Source organism: Pongo abelii, chromosome 6 (assembly GCF_028885655.2).
Source record: "Pongo abelii isolate AG06213 chromosome 6, NHGRI_mPonAbe1-v2.0_pri, whole genome shotgun sequence".
NCBI lineage: Eukaryota > Metazoa > Chordata > Mammalia > Primates > Hominidae > Pongo > Pongo abelii.
The window spans coordinates 66,475,195-66,499,176 of NC_071991.2; the positions used below are offsets into that span (position 1 = coordinate 66,475,195).

A 23,982-nucleotide genomic window follows, 5' to 3' on the forward strand; every position below is an offset into this window, starting at 1 on the left:
TGAATATTTAGTTAAACAAACACACCAAATACGTCCTATGCAAATATTTTGACCTTCTTAAAATAGGAAGAGTACTATGTTTTCTCAATCTATTCTCCCATTCAAGGACATTTTCTGTATCTAATACTTAAAGAATTCCTTTAGCTTTATAAATGTACTCTGAATTTCAATAACTATTACCAAAAAATTGCAACAGACTAAATAGAAATAATGCTATTTATGTTTGGTTTGGTTATCTCTCCTTTTAACAATTAAGTGTCAGATATAACCTTATCTCAGTGTATTGTTTTTTCTGTGAGTCCCAGGACTTTAATAATATCTAAGTTGATCTAGCTTTTATTCTCAGCTACTATTTAAATTTTTTTCTTTTTAAAGTTGTATTTTCTTTTTAATTAATACAAAATAATTGTCTATATTTATGGGGCACAATTAGTTTTTATGTTATTTAAATTTATCACAATAAAAAATTAAAAAGCCAAAAAATGGCTTAGTATTTAAAACAGTATAGTATACATAACAACACAAAAAATGTATTTATCATCAGCTACTGAATATGACAATTTTCTTTTACTACAAACATCTGACTGAAATGTAAGATTTTTCTTTCCACAAAAAAAAAAGGACAAAACAAATCATTATTTACCAGTGCCCAAAAAATGCACTTACTTTTTACCATAAAATATACATGGTCACTTTTATAAATGGCTGGCGAAAGACATTAGATTGTCAGAGCCCTATTTATATGCAAGACTAGCAAAAAACTAAACTTAGCCACATGATGCTGAGAAAGTATTACATACTAACTAGATCTCCATTAGTTTGTGTGGCCCACAAAATCTCTTTAAAGAGAAATTAACAAGAAATGCCAAACTTAGTCTGAGATAAATAGATTTACATCCAAATCTTCTTTTTCTCAAATGCACAGAAAAAGGAAAGATGGTTTGTTTTAAGTTACACTTTACTTCAGTTTTGTTACCTAAAGTCTGAGATGTGAGGAGTTAAAAGCTTATTACCTATGTCCTAGGTCAGTGTTTCAAAAAGTTTGTTCCACGGAAAAGTAACATTTTAAAAATATCATGGTCATTTTTTTAATGTCGAGTTCAATAATGTAAATAAGTTGCTGTGCTGCAGGATTTCTCAGAGCCACCAATTTGCTAAAGTACTCTGGGTGTCTCTACAAAGCTTACATAGAATGTGACGCTTACAAAACTCATCAGACAAGAGAACATCTCTCTGGACTGATGTTTTAAAACACAATTTGGAAAGTTTTCTCTTAAGTCATCCAGGCTTTTTCCGTCTGAGTACTCTTAAGAAAAGTAATGGTTCATTCCTTTCCAATCTGTAGCTATCACACTGAGCCTTAACTCTGTGAATGGGGCTGAAATATGCTGTCTTTTCTGAGACTCATTCACCATTTACCCCAGGAGACAGGTATTATTAACTCCATCTCATAGATGAGGAACTTGAGACTTGTAAGTGGCCAAGGCAGGTCTCAAACACAAGATGTGATCACTGCAGGGTCTGCCCTCTTTTCTTTATGCTGTGTTACACAGCCTGCTCTCTTTTGTTGACGCTCTTTAGTGGCTTCTCTGGTACGCCAAGGTCATATGACCTGATTGGGATCAATATGGGCTACCCCACATTGGCAATCTTGATGGTTTCCTCTTTGACCACTGCAGTCTATGTTAACTTGAATTCTATCTATTGTGGAAAAAAAATTACACATTGGTTTATTTTATTTAGAACATTATCCATTCTAAAGGACTGCCATTTATGACACACAGAGTAGGGTGGAGAATGCATAAATGTTAAAATTAATCAAAGATATGTTTGGAAATAACTGAAAGGAATTTTGGCTAAAGAGCAATTGGAGGTCAACATTCATGTTACAGGTGGTCTGTGTTTTCTTCCCCTTTACCTACAAGCCAAATATTACCAAGCCAGAAACCACGAAGCAGCCCTTTCCATCTCACAGTAACAAGACATTAATAGCCCATGGAAAAATCAACATATAATTTAGTTTTATACTGCTTACTAAAGTCCCTCTACTCTTTGGTACTTAAATGAATATAAGATCAGAAAGAGCAATACAAAGTGACCCACAAACCCCTCAGAAAAGTTTTGGTAAAACATATATTTAAACTTCTGGACCATCGTCTGTTAGCATTAATGGGGACATGTTAAATACTTAAATTGCAAATAATTTTTTTGTTAGGAAGCAACAGGTAACCCTCTTATGCAGAACATAAACTTGAGTGCACAAATTGATCTCAGTGGTTTGCCATGTCTCCTATTTCCTGAATGCACCGTCTCAGACACTTTTTCTTCATTATTAATTAGATGGGTTTCATTCAGAGTTAAGAAAAGACCTTCTATGCATGTGTAAATACTGCAAAGCAAATAAAATAGCATTTTGCTCAGAATTTTCCAAGATGAATTCCACAGAAGTCATTTATAAATAAATATACATTAAACAAATATCTGATAATATTAGTATTTTTTTTTGTTTTCCCTACAATCCCTTAGTGGAAAACTATAATCGCAAGGCATATGATCAAACAGAAATATGCTTTTGTTTCTGAGTGAGGAGAGGCAAATTCCATAAAGGACATTAAGCAACTCTATCATCAAATCTAATATATCTTTTAATATTGTACAGAAAAAAGGCATAATGCCAAAATGTGCTAGTTGCATGCCATATGTCTTGTTTGCAAAATTGGTTACTTTGTCCTGTCTTTATTCAAATGTAGAGAGTATTTTCTCTTAAAATAATTAGTTTTCTCTTTTCTAGGAATAAATTCATGCACAATATGTACTATAGCCACATTTAAAAAAAAAATAAATGGTACTTTAGGAATTTGACCCTGGTGAAAATGGAAAGGGGGCTGCTTCTCATTTTCAGAACAGCAGAAAGAATATAAAAAGAGCTCTTATTCCAGAAAATAAACAGGGACATAGATTGTGCCAAATATTAGAGAAATGTCTGGAAGGGATTGTTGTCCCACAAAAGATGGATTGGCTAAAAAAGTTATGCTCACAGACACCTTTTCAGCATCAATCTCTGCAAAGGAGAGTCAAAGTTTAAAAATACCAGTCTCTGCCAAAACAAAACCAAAATATACTTATACACCTATCATATAACCTATGAACAGTTATGGGATATAATTTACAAATATTTTAGTTTCATAAATGCAAATTGCAGTCGTTGCATCTTGGCGTATTATAACCAGTAATATCTCTTCACTTTATCTACTCAAAGTTCACATCTAACATTCAGGAATATAAAATATGGATAAAAACCTCTTTAGTTATCGTCAGATAAGGGGGCTCTTGCAAAAAGGGTTGAGAAACAAGCAGCAATATGCTGTCTGGAAATGAACCAGTGGGAATGCTCAACAAACTTTGTGCCTCATTCCACGGTCACCGCCTCTGTTCCTTTCCCAAGGATGCTTAGGCCATTTGATGAAACACCACTGTTTGATGTCAATAAATCTTGATTTAAGGCATAAAATTACCCATGGAAGAAGATATTCTACACATCATAATGGAATTTGTGTCCTGCCTTATACATATATGCAAGAATGTGATTTCTTTTCTTAATAAAATTTGGACAATTTGGATTATTCCCTCTCCCTAGATATAGTTGACAAGTACACCAAAAATGCTTATTTTAAGCCAACCATAGCCACAGAAGAAATATGCCACCAGCCAAACCAATGATATCCTGTTTAAATCAAAGGGAAACTAGGCTGCTAGTGATCCTAATGGCTGTAAGCCCAAAATGGACCATAAATCCATCATGCTAAGCACTAGGCCTTGTTGATACCATGGTTGCATAAAATCAGTTAGAAAAAACATTGCTGTAAAACCATAAGCCAACAAAAGCTTTACCTTTAGTTTGCAAATCTCCAAGAATATCAGGCACTATCTGGTTAAGGGAACTTTCCTGATCAAGAGAACTTTTAATATATTCCTAAAACATTCCTAAAGGGACTGTTTGGTTATAATTATTTTTCTTCCTCTTTGCCTTTAAATCATTCTTCTCGGACTAGATCCTCTGCAGCAATTACCATTGACCCTTGTGACATTGTTTCTTAGCCATATCCTACTAGAAAAGCCAATGGGCGTTTCTGAAATTTGAAAATTGTAAGGAAGGCTATAGTACCTAAAATCTCTCTCTGTCTCCCATGTCTTAGTTTAAACTCATTATTTATCCTACAGTGGGAGGGAAATAATGTATTCATTTGGAACTTGCAATAATGTTTAGAAAAGAAAGCTCCCCCAAATCCAAATTCAGGATTTCTTCTCCAAGGTTAGGCCAGTCTCTAGCAACCCATTTTAATGTTTTAATGGTGTGTATGTTTGTAGTTATTTTTCAATGTAAGTCTTTGTAAACTGTATTTTTAATTTATCTGCTCCCACTTGGTAGTTTTATGTGACAGAATACAGGTTCAGAAGCAATAAAGTTAAATCACTTTTAAAGTAGACTATAATTAAAACTTCCATTAAGTTAAACTGTCTTTCCTTTACTTTTTCTAAGTGATATTTTAATTTATTTCAATGGAAAATGGTTTTTGCCAGGTAGCTAACAACAGCCCAAGTGTCTCATGGAAAGATATTTACTTGTCTTAACCTTTCTCTGTAACCATTAGGGTCCTTGTCATTTTGACTTCCTTTCAGCTAGCGACCTCTGCCCTGCTCCAATTTAAAGATAAACTAAAAGACATTTCCCGTGAATGTGTGCTTCTTCTAGTTTTTCGGTGGAAACAGTAGGATCTGCTTGTCTAACCAATTATCTCCTATTTGAAAAGACATGCGGGGTGGGTAACTGTGTATTGGAAGAAGGTTTACAAAGAAGTAAACAGGAAAAAAAGGATGTGCCAACTATAAGTGAACCCAGAAGTCAGTATCAAAATTGGAAAATGAAAACTATTAGAGAATAAACATGAAACCTTCAGGAGTCAGCTTTTATCAGCAATATAGAGGGCATATGTAAAAATATTTCTAAAATAATTGATTGGAAAATGTCACTGGAATTGGAGTAAAGCAAATCATCTTTTGTACATTTGCACATTATTCATAGAATTTGTATATAAATACACTAGAAATGGAACCTTCATTATTTAGAAGTTTAGAAATGCATTCCCGGTGTCAGTAGTCAAACTAAGACTAGACTAAACAGACTCAGCTTTATACAACAGCATTTTTCTTCCACCATTTCTTGCTCTCTGAGAATATTATTCTTTATGATAATGCTTTTGAAATCCTATTTTTTATTCCACTTGTCGAAAACTAAAAGAGTAATGGAGTAGAACAAACTGATGTATAGAAAAATAGTATTCTAAATAATACACACACATATAGACATAGCTCATATATAAGTGAATGTGTGTGTGTGTGTGTATATATATATATAGTCATTTTGCTCAATTTTCAGGTTATATGGGCTGTTTGTGGAGTTTCCATGTTTTCAGTTAGCTTATAAATGGAAATCTGATAGCTACCTCACTCCTTCACACATTACATTGGGGAAAAATTCTATAAAGTAAAAAGTTATCTAGCCAGAGTTCATACTAGATAATGTGGAAAATTTATTGGGTAAAGACTAAAACAATCTTTATTACAAGAGACCACACCTCAATATACAATGAAGAAACATGTTTCCCTTGTAAAAAAAAAAACATAACAAAATATGTCCATCTAACTAGTCATGAAACCCTGCAGAAATACACAGCTTTCCCTCTTCTTTCCTTTCTGAATTCCTATTCATTTTGAGTCAGGATAGCCTAGTCCATTAATTAACCTTCAGGTCTTTGAGGTCACCTCCTTGGATCTGTTCTCGATATGTTGAAATAATTTATTCCATAGTGAATATCAAAGATATCTGAATATTGCCAAAATAATGACGTCCTGCATCTACTACACCTGGAGTTGTGAAAAATGAAAGAGTGCAAAATTCATTGAAGTACTTTTGAATAGCATAGATGTTATTTATCCCAATATAGACATTTATTTCCCATCAATGAGGGTTCTATGATAGTATCAATTATAACATAAAAATATTGTTGTAAATTATATCACACACCTTTGAATATCTGTTATTTCAAGAATAGTAAACTAGTTTGTGGTTTTGCAAGCAAATACACATAAAGGGATCTGGCATGACCAGTGAATTGGGTAGAAGATTTATTTAAATGCTATCTACTTAAATCAGTTGTACTATTTACTAGCTTGTGTTACATATTGAAGAGCTTATTGCCTATGCTGGAAAACGTGTTGCCCTAGGAAATGTGTATATACAGAAATAACATTAACAAGCTACATTAGGAATTTTGATAGGATTAGAAAGCATAAATGTTTATTAACTATTTATATTTATGTAAAGCACATGGTACTTGGAAAATTCAGACTTTAAACAATTATAAAAATATGAACTCTCAAAGCATACTGTATCTGTTCCTATCATGTAGTACCTAACATCTTTTATCTAATATTTTATATATGTATAATTTACCCTCTTCTTATCAGGTTATAAGCTTATTGGAGCCAGGTGGGACCATGTCCAACATTTAAAATAATGCCTTGCACATTCTGATGTATGATAAGCAATTAAAGAAATGAAGGTTTATGTTAGTTTAGTTGAATTCTTTTATGAGGATTTTTACATATGAAGGTGAGAGGATTCCAACCATTCTTTTAAACATAGTGTTTTACTATAACTATGTACAGAGAAGAGGAAAAACTTTTGTATAAATGTTGATAGACAAAGTTAAAATTTCAGAATACACCAGGTAGGTTAAGGAGACTTCAGCCATTTGTGAAGAATATATGCCAGGCTATATATCTAAATTCGTGTTTTTCTAGATATTCTAAGAGGTGAAGGGAATGCATATATTTTTAGACTTTAGGGCATTAATACATAAGGCAAATTCCACATCAAGTATGTAATATAAGAATGGAAGAGTTGGGAATTTCATAAATGACATCAGCAGTCTTCCAAGCCATGACCACAAGATGTAAGATTTATGAACTAGAGATGAATAGAAGAATTAAAAATGCTAAGACATGTGTTTAATATGAAGGAAAAAAGCAGGGCCACAACTGTGAAGGCATTCATACAGTGACTTTCTGACTGATAGGAGTTTTTCACATTCCACCTTTGCCTTTGCTTTCTACAAGTGCTGGAACATTACCATCAAAATAATTGGAGGGAGTAAAGAAGACTTGGTTGAAAAGTTAGCATAGTAGCAAATGGCTTTTCTGATTTGATGTTGAAAGTACTGTATTTTGAAGTTACATTGAATAGTTCATGGGTCAGACCTGAGTGTCTGTTACTGTATCACCACGAATTGACTGAGACTCCAAGCCAGTCTCTCAACCTTTCTGTATATGGATCAGGGATGGAATCTGAGCTCTACCATAGTTCAGAAGTATGACTTCTGCTTTACCACTCTGAAGTCTTCATTTTTTCTTTGGTAAATATGAAATGGTGATTAAATGATAAACATAAATTACTGAGTATGGTGTTTGGCAATTAATTAGCTTTCAATCCCTAGTACCTTTCATTGTTGTTATTGTTGTCATTATCTAACATTCCTACCAACAATAAAATTTTGCCATTCTACACTATTTTTAATAGTGTTTAAACTTTAAATACTGGCACACACTGACTATTTCTGCATATATTTTATGACTAATTTAGTTAGGTTATTTTCATTCCTGAGGAATATCAAAAACTCTGTCAGCATAGAATGTTTCTTTCATCTCACCCCACCCCCCTTAGGAGGAAATCTATTTGCCAATTCTAGTTCAAAAATAGTAAATCAGCATTCACTTGACATTTTCTTAAACACTCAACAAATCTTTTTTCTACTAGTTAGAATTTTGAAGGAAATTATATGAACATAAAAGAAAAAGAATTTTTAAAACTAAGTGGCCATTCAATATTGGTCTGTCTTCCTGATAACTGTCAAGAAAGCTGTGGCTGTATGTCATCTTTACATGTCAGCATGGGTGAGCAAAACATAGTCTTTCAACGAAGATCAGGATTAACACTTTCAATTAACAAATGAGGAAACTGAGGCATAGAACACTTAGAAATCGTACAGCTGGCCAAGAACAAAAAAAAAACTGGCTCTTTTGATCTTTGCTTCTCCATCACATAGGCCAGACTGGTTGGGTAAGCTGCTTCCCATGGGTAAGTGGAAAAGGGAGTGATATAGTTAGAACACACAATGAATGGTATAGTACAATGCATAATGACGCTTCATTTTATGAGCTTTCCAGCAAAACACCAGTAGATTCCATAGCTAGAGAATCGCTGTTTGACAGTCTTTTTTTATTTCAGTGTACTCCAACTAACCTTTCTAGAGGTTGTGGTAAGCCACAGTGAGGGTGGAGGACAGTTTCTCTCCATAAATTATCTTCAAAGAGAGATTCAGACAAATTTTATTTAACAACAAAAAAAGTGGGAGGACCTTGAGGAGGAAAAGTAACAAGAAAAAGAAAACCACACAAAACTGAATAGAGAGGATCATGTTACAGAAGAAACCATTTTCCTTCAAATTTCAAATGTTTAAAATCAAGAGAAATGATGTGATAAACAACTAGAAGATTGGCTTTAGAACATAACTTAGGTGGAGGGGAGTTTTCCATGACACCATTAGGAAAAGTGTGCAAAGAAAAAAGTTCACTCATACATATACATATACATATAAATATATGTGTATATATATTGTGTGTAGGGGGTTACTTCATAAACCAACTGTCTCTTGGGGTAGGAAATAAAGTTCCCAAGCTGTTGAAGAATAATCAGTCTATATCAAATTTTAGGACCTTGATCTTACATTTAAAATTAAGAGATATGTCATTTTAAATCTGGGTACCTTGCTCAAAGGTATCCAATCACACTCATTAGGACACAGTTCATCAGAAGATGCCTTTAAACCATCTAAAAGTTATCAGTTGGTGTATTAAAGACTTTTCAGTATAGTTTTACTGTTTGTTTGTTTGTGAGTTGTTGCACCTCAGGTTGGTCTTGAACTCCTGGGCTCAAGCCATCTGCCCACCTTGTCCTCCCAAAGTGCTGGGATTATAGGTGTGAGCCACTGCACCTGGCCTAACAGGATAGTTTTGATTAAAAGAAAGTTTTTGTTGTCAGTAAGATGGATCAAATATTGTTTTCTGGTCCTCATGAGTTAAATATTCTTACTTTTCTTTTTGAGACAGGGTCTGGCTCTGTTGCCAGGCTGGAGTGCAGTGGGATGATAGGTTCACTGCAATCTCCGCCTCCAGGCTCAAGTGACCCTCCTACCTCAGCCTCTGAAGTAGATGGGACTACAGGCATGCACCATCACACATGGCTTATTCTTGTATTTTTTTGTAGAGATGGGATTTTGCCATGCTACTTAGGCTGGTCTTGAACTCCTGGGCTCAAGTGATCAGCTCATTTTGTCCTCCCAAAGTGCTGGGATTATAGGTGTGAGCCACTGCGCCTGGCCTAACATGATAGTTTTGATTTTAAAAAGTAAGATGGATCAAATATTATTTTCTGGTCTTCATGAGTTAAGTATTCTTAGTTTTATTTTAGAGTAAATAAAACTTGAAAATTAAAAAAGTTTGAAAAATGGAAGCATATCATAGAAATTACACATAGAAAACTCAACTCCCAATATCTCAAACTTTGATGCCTCCAGTTTGTTAACAAGCAGAGTTGAAATAAAACAATGTAAAGATTGGTTTCTGCCAGCACTATCTTTCCATTTTGAGTGAAAAAATACAACAGCTCACTCAATATACCTATAAGAAGTAAGCAAGCTCTTCAATAAATTTTTTCCATTATCATAAAACAAACAAAAAATAAACTATTACAATTATCAGCAGAAGCTGTTCCTCAAAGTAACCCAGTGGATAACAGAGGTCATGAAACTGTAGTGTAGGGAAGTAAAGATCCTTCCTACTTTCAGTCTTTAGGAGAACCAGGGACAAGATGTCAAACCCTTTGCTGAACTGTGGGTTCTGCTCAGAAGTAGCGATGTTTAATGGAAAGAACATGGAACTGGATGTAGGTTTTGATCACAGTTTTGCAACTTAGAAGCTGGAAGATCTTGATCAAGACTGGTGCAGGTTTTGTGCTTTATATATATTTTAACCATAGTGGCACAAATGACACTGTATTTTTTATTTTTTTCATTTAGAATTTTAGGACAATGTGCAAATAAAATTTGGAGTAATGTTTACTACAAGCCAAATTAATTTGTAAGTTTAATTATAAGGACTTTTTCTATGCACCTTGCTGTTTCTAAATCTCTATTTGAAATTGCACAATTACTTTCACTATTGTTATTAGTTTTTTTGTAAAAAAAAAAAAAAAAAGAAAAGTTCAGAATTTCACAAGGATTACATTTTCTAGCAGAAACAAGGTTGTACCATTTTAATACCTATATTCTAGGGCCTTATGTTTGGTTAACAAATAAATTGTGTTTAAATTTTTTTTTTTTTTTGAGGCAGAGTCTCCCTCTGTCTCCCAGGCTGGAGTGTAATGGTGTGATATCAGTTCACTGCAACCTCCACTTCCTAGGTTCATGCGATTCTCCTGCCTCAGCCTCCCAAGTAGCTGGGATCACAGGCGCCCACCACCATGCCCAGCTAATTTTTGTATTTTTATTAGAGACAGGGTTTCACCACATTGGCCAGGCTGGTCTCGAACTCCTGACCTCAAATGATCCACCCACCTCAACCTCCCAAAAAAATTTTAAGGAGATCTCTATTTCTGAATTAACTGTCACCTCATTATTAATCTGATTTCAAACTTTAGTCTTGTTATACTTTATAACATTTTCAACAAAACATCAATAGTGAAAAAAAGACCTTTATAAAAAAAAGGACTGCATTTCTGCCATGGCTATATTTTATTTAGAGAATATGGGTGTTTCCCAATATTAAAAATATATTCATTCTTGAAAAGTTACCAGCAAAACAAATTTTCTTGGATGGATACAACTTTATTCTAAAATCAATATGAAGAGTGAGTGTGAATGTGTGTAGGCATGTGTGTATCCTCAGAAATATCACGCTCTATACATATAAGGAAAATAAAAATGAAAAATTAATCATACACAAAGAACTATAAATTACAATAATGAATCCCAAAATGGATACAATGATTGAAGTTTTAAGTACAATTACACAGAAGAAATGATGATAGAAAGCATTAGAAGAGAAAAAGCACAATGTTCTCTTTGTTATTGGTTGTTTACTTGCCCTTAAACAAAATGCAAAATCTATGCAGATCATAGGTTTGTAAGTAAGATTTATACTTTGCATGTGGCAAGTATATTATAAGGTCATTTTAAATGTCTGTATTGTGAATGTAAATTATATTCTGAGAATTGTGTTGGTAAAGAGAATTTAAATTTTTAGGTTTTCATTTCCTTTTCTTAATAATTTAACCTTTTATTCTAAATTTAAAAATGCAATCAGAGGTAAGGACTTTTCTTGCAAAGTTTATCAAAATGAAATAGATAATAATTTGCTTAAAAAATCCCAATCTATTGAGAAGCAATGGTTCTATTAGCGTTAGACAAAGGATATTTTCTTTGGGACAGATTGTCATTTATTCAGTATAGGTCCTATGGGTTACTCCAAAGGCCAAGAGATGTCAGAGGGTGGGGCTGTATCTTGGCACCTGGGACAGTAGCTCATATGGAATGGATGCTCTGTGTTACTTAATCTAACTTTCTTAGTGCAGGATTAAGTCCACGGGCACATCTTCATGAAGCTCTAAACTGTGCATGTATCTATAATTGGTTAAGAACCTCAAATCTGGGACAACTAATTTTAAAATCTAGATGTTCAAAGAAATTGATCACCTTGGACAAGTAACTGACTCATGGAAGTTGCTGTTAATTCTGCTGGAAATTTAGGCAGAAGTCCTTACTGCAAATCAAGTTCCTATGCTGCAGCATATATTTTCAAATCTTCTGTTTTCCTTCAAATGTTCTTTATTAATTTTAAAGCTTTGAAACTAAAGAAATATAATAATAACAAATATTGTTACAGACAATTTTTAAAAACTGAACATATTTACTGTAAAAGAAAAAAGTTTTAAAAGTACTTTAACTTTAAAAGAAAGGCTAAAATATTGAGAACAATTCTGAAGGTGCCTAAATGTATTAATCACTATCTTTTTTTATGAAAACAAGACAAAACTGGAATATTCTAATTCAAAAACCAAACAAAATATTTTCTTTTTCAACAATGAATTCACTGAAAGATTTAGAGATTTGGCAAGATGAAGAAAATCACACAAAAATACGCACATGAACCAAAGAAGGAGGCTTGAATTAGAATGACAGTTTGTCAGCTAAGTGATGACACTTAGGGCTAAAGTGATGCAATGAAAATTGTCCTGAGTTTTTACTAACCAAATAGTAGCAAACTAAAACTTCCTGATTATAAAATGATAATCATCTCAATCCTGTATTAAGCCATAGAAAGCAACAGCTCTTCTTCGTGTACTCAATATTTCTTTTTCACTTCCCCAAGGCCAAATGTCATCCTTTTTTGTAAAACAAAATCAAAGCCAAATGGTAAAAATGCAAAGATTTGGTTAAACAAACAGTCAAAATTTCAGTGGGTTTTATCTTCCGCATCCCAAGCAACCAAACAAAGCCAAGATATTGTTCATCTCCCTGACAGACAGAGCCTCAGAGGTCCAGAGTGACATGCCCGAAGGCTGGCACGTGATTGGGCTAATTAAATTAAATAGCAGGAAACAGCTTTTCCATATGCCACTGCCTGGCCACACACAAACTGTAACAGTAAATCTTTTATACTAGTCAAGGAAAAGTGTAACCATTAAAAAATATACAGTATCAACACACCATCCAAGAATCAGAAGTTACATATCCACATAACCTCCCTGGGCCTGAACTTTAATTCCAAATGTTGAAAACTTCCAAATTCACTTTAGGGGCCATCTAAAAGTCCATGGTAATTAAAGAGGATGAAAAAGAAACACCTCCGCCCATCAAGGTTCACTAACATTAACTTCAGCTAATATTCTGATTGCTTTAAGAACACATTTCTATACCAACTAAAATCAAAACCTGAATAGTTCTGAATCACAGTTAAAATAAAATCTATTGCTCACTTTCCACCACTGTTAATTTCTTCCTCCTCATTACTCAACTGAAGATGAAGAGATAAATGTTTTAAAAGGCATAAAAGCCTTTGGAATATTTTGAGAAAACTCTCCTAGTAGGCTCCCCACAATTTTTAGGTCAATGGCACAATTTTCTCTAAGTTTGCCATTGCAGTTCTAGGCTTTTGGTCAAGAACATTTTAAACATATCTATACTTTCATGTTTCTAGAAAAGTTCCCCTGGGTTGGCAGGTCCCATTCATTTTTATCAGTCATGGTTTATATTGGCATTGATTTCTAATGCAAAGAACATGAACTATGCCGTAGTAATTGTCATCCTGGATAAAGAAATCAGGAACTAAGCATTGTGGTGGAAAACTAAATGCAAGAAAACTGCTTAACAGGGATCCCAAATTAGAAGACTGCAAGGCACTTTTAACTTAGAGACATAGAAAATGTAGAATCATTGCAGAACATCCATGGCTTACCTCTTTAAATAGAAGCATTAAAATATAATATAATATACAAAATGTAAATAATACTCAATTTTTAAAATAAAAATTACACTTACGTTACCTAGTATTTAGATGTTATAAATAGTCCATTATCTGTGCTTCATACTGGAATTAAAATTTTTCATAAGACATATTATTTTACTATATTAAAGAGTAACTGAATTAACAGAACATGGTCTAATAAATTTAGTAGGATCAATGTTACTCAGAGAAGAAAAGGAAAGAGAGAGAGAGAAATAAAGAGATGGAGAGAGAGAAGAAAGAGAAAGAGGGAAAGAAAGATGAAAAGAAAAAGAAAGAAAGGAAAGAAAAGAAAGAAAAGAAAAGAAAGGGAGAGAGGGTGGGAGGGAAGGAAGAAAGAGAAAGTCTAATTCTTTAAATGGAGATTAGAAAAAAAATTTAAACTAGATTGTATTGTTGTTTTCACATGGTTTAACCAATGTAATTGTAGGATGCATAGGTCCTCCAAAAAACTTGGGTAAAAATGTCCATTCAGTCTGTGTTTGTCTGTATATGTATAAGAAATTGTTAATGGTTGTTCCCTCATATCTGCCTTTAAAGTTAATATTTGAATGTAAAGAGTACCAAAATCCAAGAAATTCAAAGCCTGGTTGAAAATGACCAAGCCACACTGGAGAAATGACTTGGTAGGACCCAGTAAGTGACTAGCTTCTAAAGTGAATACAGGACTAAGAATGAGTTGAAGCAGCTCATTCCCCCCACAATAGCTGGATTTATTTTTTCAGATCTTTACTAAATCCAATCCTTTCTCTCCATCTTCATTCCTGCACCAGGGTCCTAGGCTAAGATTGATTATTCCCTGGGGTCATCCACCCCTGTTAAATGCTCCAGAGAACTCACAAATTAGTGAGCAAGAGAGAAATCAAGTTGAGTGTAAAGATTATGATAGACTTGCACAAACAAAACTTTAAAATAAGCTTTGAATGTTTCAAGTGAGCATTCTTTAAAGAAAGAAAACAAATTTAAATTGTCTAACATTGAATGGAAATTTACCAGACATTAAACAGAACAGGAAAATATGAACCATATTCAATAGAAAAATTAAGCAGTAGTAGCAGACCCCAAAATGGCAGAAAAGGACTTTAAAGTAAACAAAAATACACTCAAGGATGTAAAGAAAAATGTGAATATGTTGCAGAGATAAATGGAAAACATATCTATATTTCTAGATGTGAAAACCTCAAGATCTTAAATTAAAAATTTACTGGATGTGATTAAGAGAAGTTCATCCACTAGGAAGAAAAGATGTGTACAGCGATAGAAAATGTAAAGAAGAAAACATGAAGAAAAAAATACGGAAACTTGATATGTGAGACAGTATCAAGCAGTCTACTCTATGTGTAACTGGAGTCCCAAAAGAAAAAGAGAGAAAATAATTAGCAGGAAAAATATCAGATGAAATAACACTTGACATTTTCTAAACTTTTAAAAAGTGCAAACCCACAGATATAAGAAGCTCAGTGAACCAAAGAAGGATGTACACAGAGAAAACCACATTAAGGGACATCATAATCAATTTGCTAAAAACTAGTATTAACCAAAAAATCTTACAAACAAACAGAGAAAAATAAACTACCTAATGTTAAGAGTTACTAAATAGCAACAGTAATCAAGATTCTGTGGTATTGGTGTAAAGACAGAGATCAATGGAATAAAATAAAGAGTTCAGAAATCTGCTAACATTTATATGTTCAATTGATTTCTAACAAATAGACCAGAATAATTCAAAGGAGCAAGAATAATCTTTCCAAAAAAAGAGGTGCTGAAAAATCTAATCCTGTAAGATAATGAACCTCAACCTATCTTCACATCATATAAAAATTAATTCAAAATTTCTCTTTCATTTAAATGTTTAAACTGGAGGAAGAAAGCAGGAAAACAAATCATTCTTGAAAGGACACTAAAGCACTAACCATAGAAGAACAAATTGATAGAATGGAACACATCAAGTGCTAGTGTTAGTGCTTAAATATTCTGCTCTTCAAAATGGAAGGCCAACTACAAAGTAGGTGAAATTATTTGTAACATACATATGTAGAAATAGATTGTATCCAAAATATATAATTTGATAACCAACAATAAAAAGACATGCCTCAATTTAAAAAATGAGCCACATAATGCAGTCATTAGCTGCATACAGTTAGAAAAACCCAACAATATCAAGTGTAAACAAGAACGCAGAGTAATAGAAACTCATACATTGTTGATGAGAATGTCAAACAATAATTAATTACAAATAATTTGGCAGCTTCCTATAAAGTTAAACCTATACTTAGTGTACAACTCATTTTTACTCCTAAGTAATTACTCAAACGAAATAAAATAAATTTCTACAAAAACTTGTATAAGATATTCATGGTAGTTTCATTCATACTCACACCTGAAAATAACTTACATTTCCATCAATAGACAAATACATAAACAAATTGTGGCATATCTGTACAGTGGCTAACTATTCAGCAATAAATAGGACCATATCACTGGTACATACACGGATGGATCTCAGAAGCATTTTCTGATTGAAAAAAAATTCAGACTGAAAATATCACAGGCTCTTTTTTATATGATTCACCTAAATGAACTTCTAGAAAAATAAAAACTAATATATAATGTCAGAATAACAGATCAATAGCTGACTGGGGCTGGGAGGAGACTGAGGATGTGAGCCTGAGTATAAAGAGGGCAGGAGGGAATTCTCTGGAATGACACAAATATTCTCTATCTAGATAGTGGCATATACATTTCTCAAAGTTTATTAAACTCTATGTATATATATCAAGTGGCATTTGTATGGATATTATAGTTCAAAAAGTAGATTAAAAATCACTAAGATTTAGGAAGTTGTGTGTAAACAAAAGTAAAAATATCATTTTAAAATTTTAATTTAAACAGCATGCCAAAAACACCAGGATATTAAAAATTAGAATTTTTTTAATCCCTGAGAGAGTCCCTTTTAAGGAAGACAATATTATCTGCTTCCATATCCAGAAAAAGGTTATAATGAGATACAACTAACCACTGTAAACATATAAAGACATAAAATATATACATTTTAAGATTTGTATGTGATAAAGAAAATATAATAAAGGAACCAAGTTGCATATTTTTATGAGTTTGTCAGACAATTGAAATAATTAAGCAAAAGTCAAATAATTTATAATTTGCAGTAGAAAAACATTAAATGTGCTATAATTCATAAAGTGTAAGTTTTTTAAAAAAGGATTTGATAGCACCATCTTCATGACCAAAATATATCTAAGATGCTAAAAATATAGTGTAAAGTAGACTTATTCTTCACCATGTTAAATGAAGGTAATAGAGAGAGGACAAATGACTATGCAAAATTATGCAGTCAAATTACTTAAGATCAAGAAATCATTGCAAGATTTCCCATTCTAAGTTCTTTGAGCATTTACCTAACTAGAGATAGTAGGTGGGGGAGGGGGAAGTTTCCCAGAACATTTGTTAAAAAGCAGAGACAGAAAAATCTTAGCATTCTTTATTTCATGCTGATTCCAAAGAAAGACAGAGTCCATATACAACCCCGCACTGCTAAATTTGACTGGCTTTAAAAATAAAAATAAGAAAGAAAGGCAGAGTCCAATGCAAATATGACAAGAGAACCCCCTGTAGGCTACTAGGCAATGCCAATTTTCTGAGTTTTGCTTTCTGATTGATGGCTTTGGTGCTGATAATAGGGTGAGAATTAAAGTTAGAGGAGACCTGGGCACAGACACAGCTTATCCAAAGATCCTCCGCGATCAACATATATTCTTAATACATCCCTCGGAACAATGATCATGTTAATCATTCATACCTAGAGTTGTTTTGAAATTGATGAATCATTAGTTGAAATCTGGTGAAAAAAATCCAGGATTCTTTTTATGGGAGGTGAGAGGAGACAGAAGAAAAGGCAGTGGAGAGGAAGAAGAGGAGTAATGTACTCACAGGGTCTCCCAAAGAACATTCCAACCTGAGGACTTCCCTGTAGGTCATGAAAGGGCTGCAGCCGAATCAACCCTAGACGGTTCTCAACTCTTGGGGCAGGGAGGAGAGGCTGAGCAGCCTCCTGCAGTGACCTGGGCCGTATACATATTGCCATTTTTTATGTGTGCTAGCACATGAAAAAGGTGGGAAGCACTGTACTAGAATTTTTTTTTTATTTACAGAAGAGAAAATTATTCATTATTAAAGACTGAAATTGAGTGTAAGGTCAGCTCCTACCAAGGAGAACAAAGTTACTAAAATTCCAAGATACATTAATGTTACTTTTCATAACAATAGCTAATTTTTACTGTGTACCCATTATGCTAGTACTCATTACACTATTTAAACACGTTAACACATTTAAAGCTGACAACTCCTTAACAGAAAAATTTAGAATTCCTGACCACATTTGACAAACAAGTAAAAAGAGGCTTGGCAGAATTCGGTAATTTACTTCACATGGAGTTGCTAGTAGGTGGGGAAGTTGGAGTTGCTAGTAGGTGGGGAAGTTGGAGTTGCAACTCCTGCAGCCTAACTATAAAATCAATATTACTGTACAAGGCAGTTCCATGCATAGATCTCAAAGACAATACAAAATGCCACTGTTTTTGGTGCATACATAGGGTTTGATGCATACCTAGTCAAAACAACACATCAATTTCCACATTTAGTAAGTTTTCTTTAAATATGCATAAGGAGGAGGCTGATTCACTCTCTAAGAAAGATTAATATGAATCATTTTGTCTTCTTTCCAAGCTCTCACTTTAAAAAATTATCTATAGAATACATGGAAATAGAAAAATTAATACTATAAAGAGGTCATTCAAATTAATCTAGATATTGTATTTTTATCTAAAAATGTATGCTAGATATTAGAAGTCATAGTCAATAATTCATATACAAATATAAATTATAAATATTACTATGGTGTGAGTACTGTTAAATAATAAATTCATCAAGAAAAATATTTCCATCATTTACCATTGGCTGAAAATGAAAAATAGTAGCTATTTTTACTAAAGCCAGTTTAAAAAATATATTACTAAGGAGGACAGTGAGGACAAGAAATAGTCCATCAAGTAAAGAATGACTCTACATTTGACATCGAAAACAAAAGTGAGAATAAAATCATAGTATGGAAGAAAATGCCTTTAACCATTTACATCTGAATAAGAACAATGTAAAACAAAAACCATTAAAATAAAGTTCAGCTGAACATGTCATAGGTTCCCTGAGTGGCTCTAGGAACACTGATGAACACAATAGAGTACATTTTCCCTGACCTCAAAAAGCAAAAAGATATAATGCCACACAGGTAATGATTAAATAAGAATTACATGGGAAACTATGGAACTGATTTCAAGTTGGAGAGTTCAGAAGGGCTGGAGAAATCACAGATGGCATATGGGAGAAGTGAGTGCCTGGTTAGAGTATAAAGGTTGAATTATGAAGACTGTAGCTCTCTGATACCATTTAAGTGAAATATTAGAAAGAAATTACTGTAGGTTGTACCACAGAAAATGGGAAAATGATATTGGTATTTTACAGTAAGTTAATTGAAGTAGTATAAATATTACACTGATGTAAAAGGGGGCTATTGCAATGAGAGCAGCATGGATTTGTTTTACTGTTCACTAGTAGCTGGAGAAAGCAAAGCCAAATGTGAAGTAAAGAAATATGATGATTTGAAACCAGAAACAGGAGGATCAACTGCCTATAGGTGATAAAGGAATGAAGATAATCAAAGATGACTACAAGATCATCTATCCCACTGTTTAAATGGTGGTCTCATTAACAACAACAACAACAACAAAAAGGAAAAGCAGGAAAAACCAGCACATATTATGGATGAATTTACCAACTGAGATGAGAATGGAGCAGTAAGTGAATTCTCCCTACAATTAATATGGTAATAAAACATTTGGTAGACTTTGAGTTGTCTTTAAGGTAAAGGAGAAGGATCTTTAAACCCTTAAACCATTAAGATGCCTCAGATCTCTGCTAACACTAACATTTTATGCCTCTATGTTAATTAAGAGCAACAGAAAGATACCGGCAAGAGCAAATATTCATCTGTTCAAGTTTTATAGCCCATCTATTTTCAAATTGATGTGATGAGATCTATCAATTAACAAAATACAAAATGAGATGAAGATGATCTAAAGCAGAAACATAAATACAAATAAAAATATGTGAGTCACAAATGCAAGCCATATATATTCTTTTCGAATAGCCACATTCAAAAAGTAAAACAGGTAAGATTAATTTTAATGATGTTATATGACTTAATATATATTTAAAATATTATTTCAATATGTAATCAATAGACATGCAATATTAATAAACTTTTTGTACTATATCTTTGAAATCTGCTGTGCATTTTCTACTTAGGTGGTACCTCAATTCTCACCAGCCACATTTAAATGTTCAATAGGTACATGTGGCTACTAGTTTGGACAGAGCAAATCTAGGGTTCTTTCTCCAGAAATTCTGTCAACAGAGGCATGAAGATCAAAGCGAAGACAAGAACATTAGTTCCACATAATTTTTTTAACGACATGCTCTTGTTTTGTCACTCAGGCTAGAGCACAATGGCACGATCATACCTCAGTGTAGCCTCAAACTCCTGGGCTCAACAACCCTCCTGCCCTAACCTCCCAGGTATCTAGGTCTACAGACATGCTTCCACACCTGGCTTCAACATAAAATTCAACTGTAATTAGTAAGAGTGAGTGACCAGGGTAGGATTTTAAAAGTAATATTCATGAAGAAAAGTAATTAATTTAATTTTTAAAGAGCACCAGAAAAAAACGAATAATAAACATCAAGATTGTAACATTTCAGTGATATTTTGGGAAGAAAAACAGTAACAGTATCAAAAGTTAGAAAGCAACAAGGGTCAGCCACAGAAATATCAGAAAAGCAAGACCAAAATCAACTAGTAATTGCAACTAGTAATTGCAAAAACCGCAATTACTTTTGCATCAACTAATATAAATAAGGAAAATGAAGATAATGTATGAGAAAATGAAGTCCAATAATCATGAAGTTCATATCTCTTTAAAAATAACTTAAATGAAGAATATTATTTAAAAAACAATGTATATGACACAAAATGGATCAAAGACCTAATATTAAGTGCTAAATTTATATTAATGAAACTCTAACAAGACAACGTAAGTGTAAATCTTTATAACCCTGGATTAGGTTACAGTTTTTTAAATATGATACCAAGAGCACAGGCAGCAAAAGGAAAAACAGATAAACTGGACTTCAGCAAAATTCAAAACTTTTGTGTATCAAAGAACACTTAAGAAAATGAAAAGAAAACTGACAGAATAGGAGAAAATATTTGCAACTTATATACCCGATAAAGGTCTACTACACAAAATATATCTAAAAGCACTTACAACTCAACAAAAGACAAGCAAGCCAACTAGAAAATGGGCAAAGGACTTGACTAGATGTTGCTCCTATGAAGTTATAGAAATGGCCAATAAGCAAATAAAAAGATGCTCAACATAATTAGTCATTAATGAAATAGAAATCAAAGCAACAATGATAGCACTGCATACTCACTAGGATGGCTACCATCAACAAAGCAGGGGAAATAACAAATGGAGAAGACGTGGAGGAACTGGAACCCTCATACATTGCTGGCAGGAAAGTAAAATAGTTCAGCTATGTGGAAAACAGGTTGACAGTTCCTCAAAAAGTTAAACAGTTACCATATTACCCAGAAATGTCACTCCTAGATATATACCCAGGAGAAATGAAAATATATCTTCTCACAAAAGCCTTGTACACGAATGACCACAGCAGCATTATTCATAATAGACAAAAAAGTGAAAACTGTGTGTTCAACTGATGAATGAATAAGCAAAATGTTGTATAGCCATACAAGGGAATATTACTCAGCCGTAAGAAGGAATGAAGTACTGATGCTGTGGATGAACCCTGAAAATCTTCTGCATAAGGAAAGAAGCCAGGCACAAAAGGCCACATAATGCATGACTTCATTTATATGAAATATCCACAATAGGCAAATCCACAGAGATATAAAGCAGATTAGTGGTTGTCAGGGGCAAGAAGGAGCATGGAGTGGGAGTGACTGCTTAGTTGGTACAAGAATTTTTTTTGAGTTGGGGTTAATGGAAGTGTTTTGGAATTAGATACTAGTGATGGCTGCACAGCACCATGAATATTCTAAAACTTATTGGAGTAATTCCAGTAAATGTAGTGAGAATCGCCTATACTTGAGTTAAAATGCAGAAGAAGCCGAGAACAATATACAAAAATAGGAGACAATATATTTTGAAAACTATGAATCAGAGAATCTGAGAAACTTAGGTAAAAGCTATTAAAAATCAGGCCAGATTTCAGGAAGTGGGTAAGGCACCTGGCCATCTCCAAAACATTATTTCTGAATCGGACTCTTCAAAAGGCTTGAAAAAGGTAGATGACTGAGCTCCCAGTCAGAACAACAGACTCATAACCTCTAGGGGTGTGGTCAGAACCTGTTTCCCTCGAGAGGATTGTTATGCATCTTTCTATTAGAATACCACTTAGGAGGTCTAGAACGTGACAACTGTCTCTACTTTTCCCTTCCACAACGTTTTATACAGACTACTTAAGTCAAAATTATTATTAAGTGTGTCCTTGATAGGTTTAAAAAGTCTGTAAAAGGCAGCGTCCTGATGGCTTAGAAATCGGACTTTCTTTGCGTTAGCTGGGGAATGAAGGTAAGAAGTAAAGGAGAGCTCTGAACCTGCTGAAATCCTTTCTCCTTCCCCCTAAAAGTTAACCAAGTGTGGCCACTCTGTTTCAGTCCCTCCTAGGACTGGCTATGGTCAGAAAAAAGAAGTCTACAGATTTTCATGATTAAAAATGGTTGAACAAAATGCGTGCAGGATTAGAACCCTCATCTAACCCTAACCCTCATTAGAATTAGAAAAAAAAAGAGTACTAATCACTAATCTCATAATTTATAGAAGCTATTAAAAAAGATTATTGATCAAGACAGTTTGGTAAATGCTAATGAGAGAGAGAGAAACAATTTAAAAAATTGGACAGAAGTAAGCATATCGGGCAGATACAAAGAATCGTTGCACCAACACAGCACAATGGTAAAGGCTGAGAAGAGGGACTCTGGTGCCTAAGTGCCTGGGTTCAAATTAAAGCTAGACGTCCTAAATCAGTGACCTCGACTTTAATTTCTCTGTTGCAGTGCTCTCATCTCTGCAGTGGGATGATAATAATACCTCCTTCATCAGGTTATTGTGAGGACCAAATGAGCTAATAGATATGAAGTGCTTGCGCACTATGTGTTTGTAATAGATAAAAGTAAACATATTTTTCTAAATTAAAATATCTTTTTCTAAATCAAAATGATCCCCAAAAGTTGCATTGCCTAAACACAGTTTATAGCCTCAAAGATGTTATTATAAAATTAGATGTAACAAGAATATAAACATTTTTTAGCCTACATAGATATGTTGTTGGCATGACTGAAAAGTCGCATTCCCAGTATCGTTTGTGTTTGCCCAAATTCTTTGATTGCCTTCAGTATTTTCTTCTTAAAATGGAGATGAAGCAATGATCAAAAATAAAGGGAATAATAGTCTCAGACTCCTTCTTTTGTATCTCCAAGTTCCTGATATAATCAGTTACAACTGGAGACCTCAAATTATTTATCATTGTAAACCTTCAATCACACACCCACAATTTATACACATTACAGCGATTCAAAATTGTATACTTCAATTATTGAAAAAAACACAACGGAACGCCAAATTAAAATCAATACTCTCTCTATATCTGTTAAGTACTAGGTTTCAACAAAAGGTTTAGTGTCTGAATTCCTTTTCAACATCCTTTGAAAAAAAGGAGCATAAAACAATATATAACAATTTCTAAAAGACTATCTTTCTCAGATCTATGAAAAGTAGCAGTCTACACTTCATCAACCACCTTCACCAACGAGAAGGTGAATTTTTACTTCCAGAAGAAAAAAAATCTAATGATTATTTATTTCAAGACTTGGCAATAACTATTTTTTCTAATAAAAAGTTTTCTAATGCTGGATTGATGCTTTGTATTAAAACAGTCACCCTATATAACACTTCAGAAATCAGATATACACTGTAAAACCATTTTTTAATTGATTTCTCTAACTCATATTTTAGGATCTCTGGTACCAAGTTAGTCCTGTAATTTTACAGTTCAAAGGCAAATTTCAGGAAATTATAATTAGCAATAATGGTATTTCCAGAATTCTGATTGTATTCTCAAATTTATGGCACTATAAAATGATAA

The 23,982-nt window shown here is 33.4% G+C and overlaps 1 protein-coding gene across 7 annotated transcripts in view; it reads right to left on the reverse strand.

Annotated features, from left to right (window-relative positions):
* The window catches only part of HDAC9 (histone deacetylase 9), a 917,296-nt gene that overhangs the window by 306,294 nt on the left and 587,020 nt on the right, over nt 1-23,982 (reverse strand). The window lies entirely within an intron of this gene.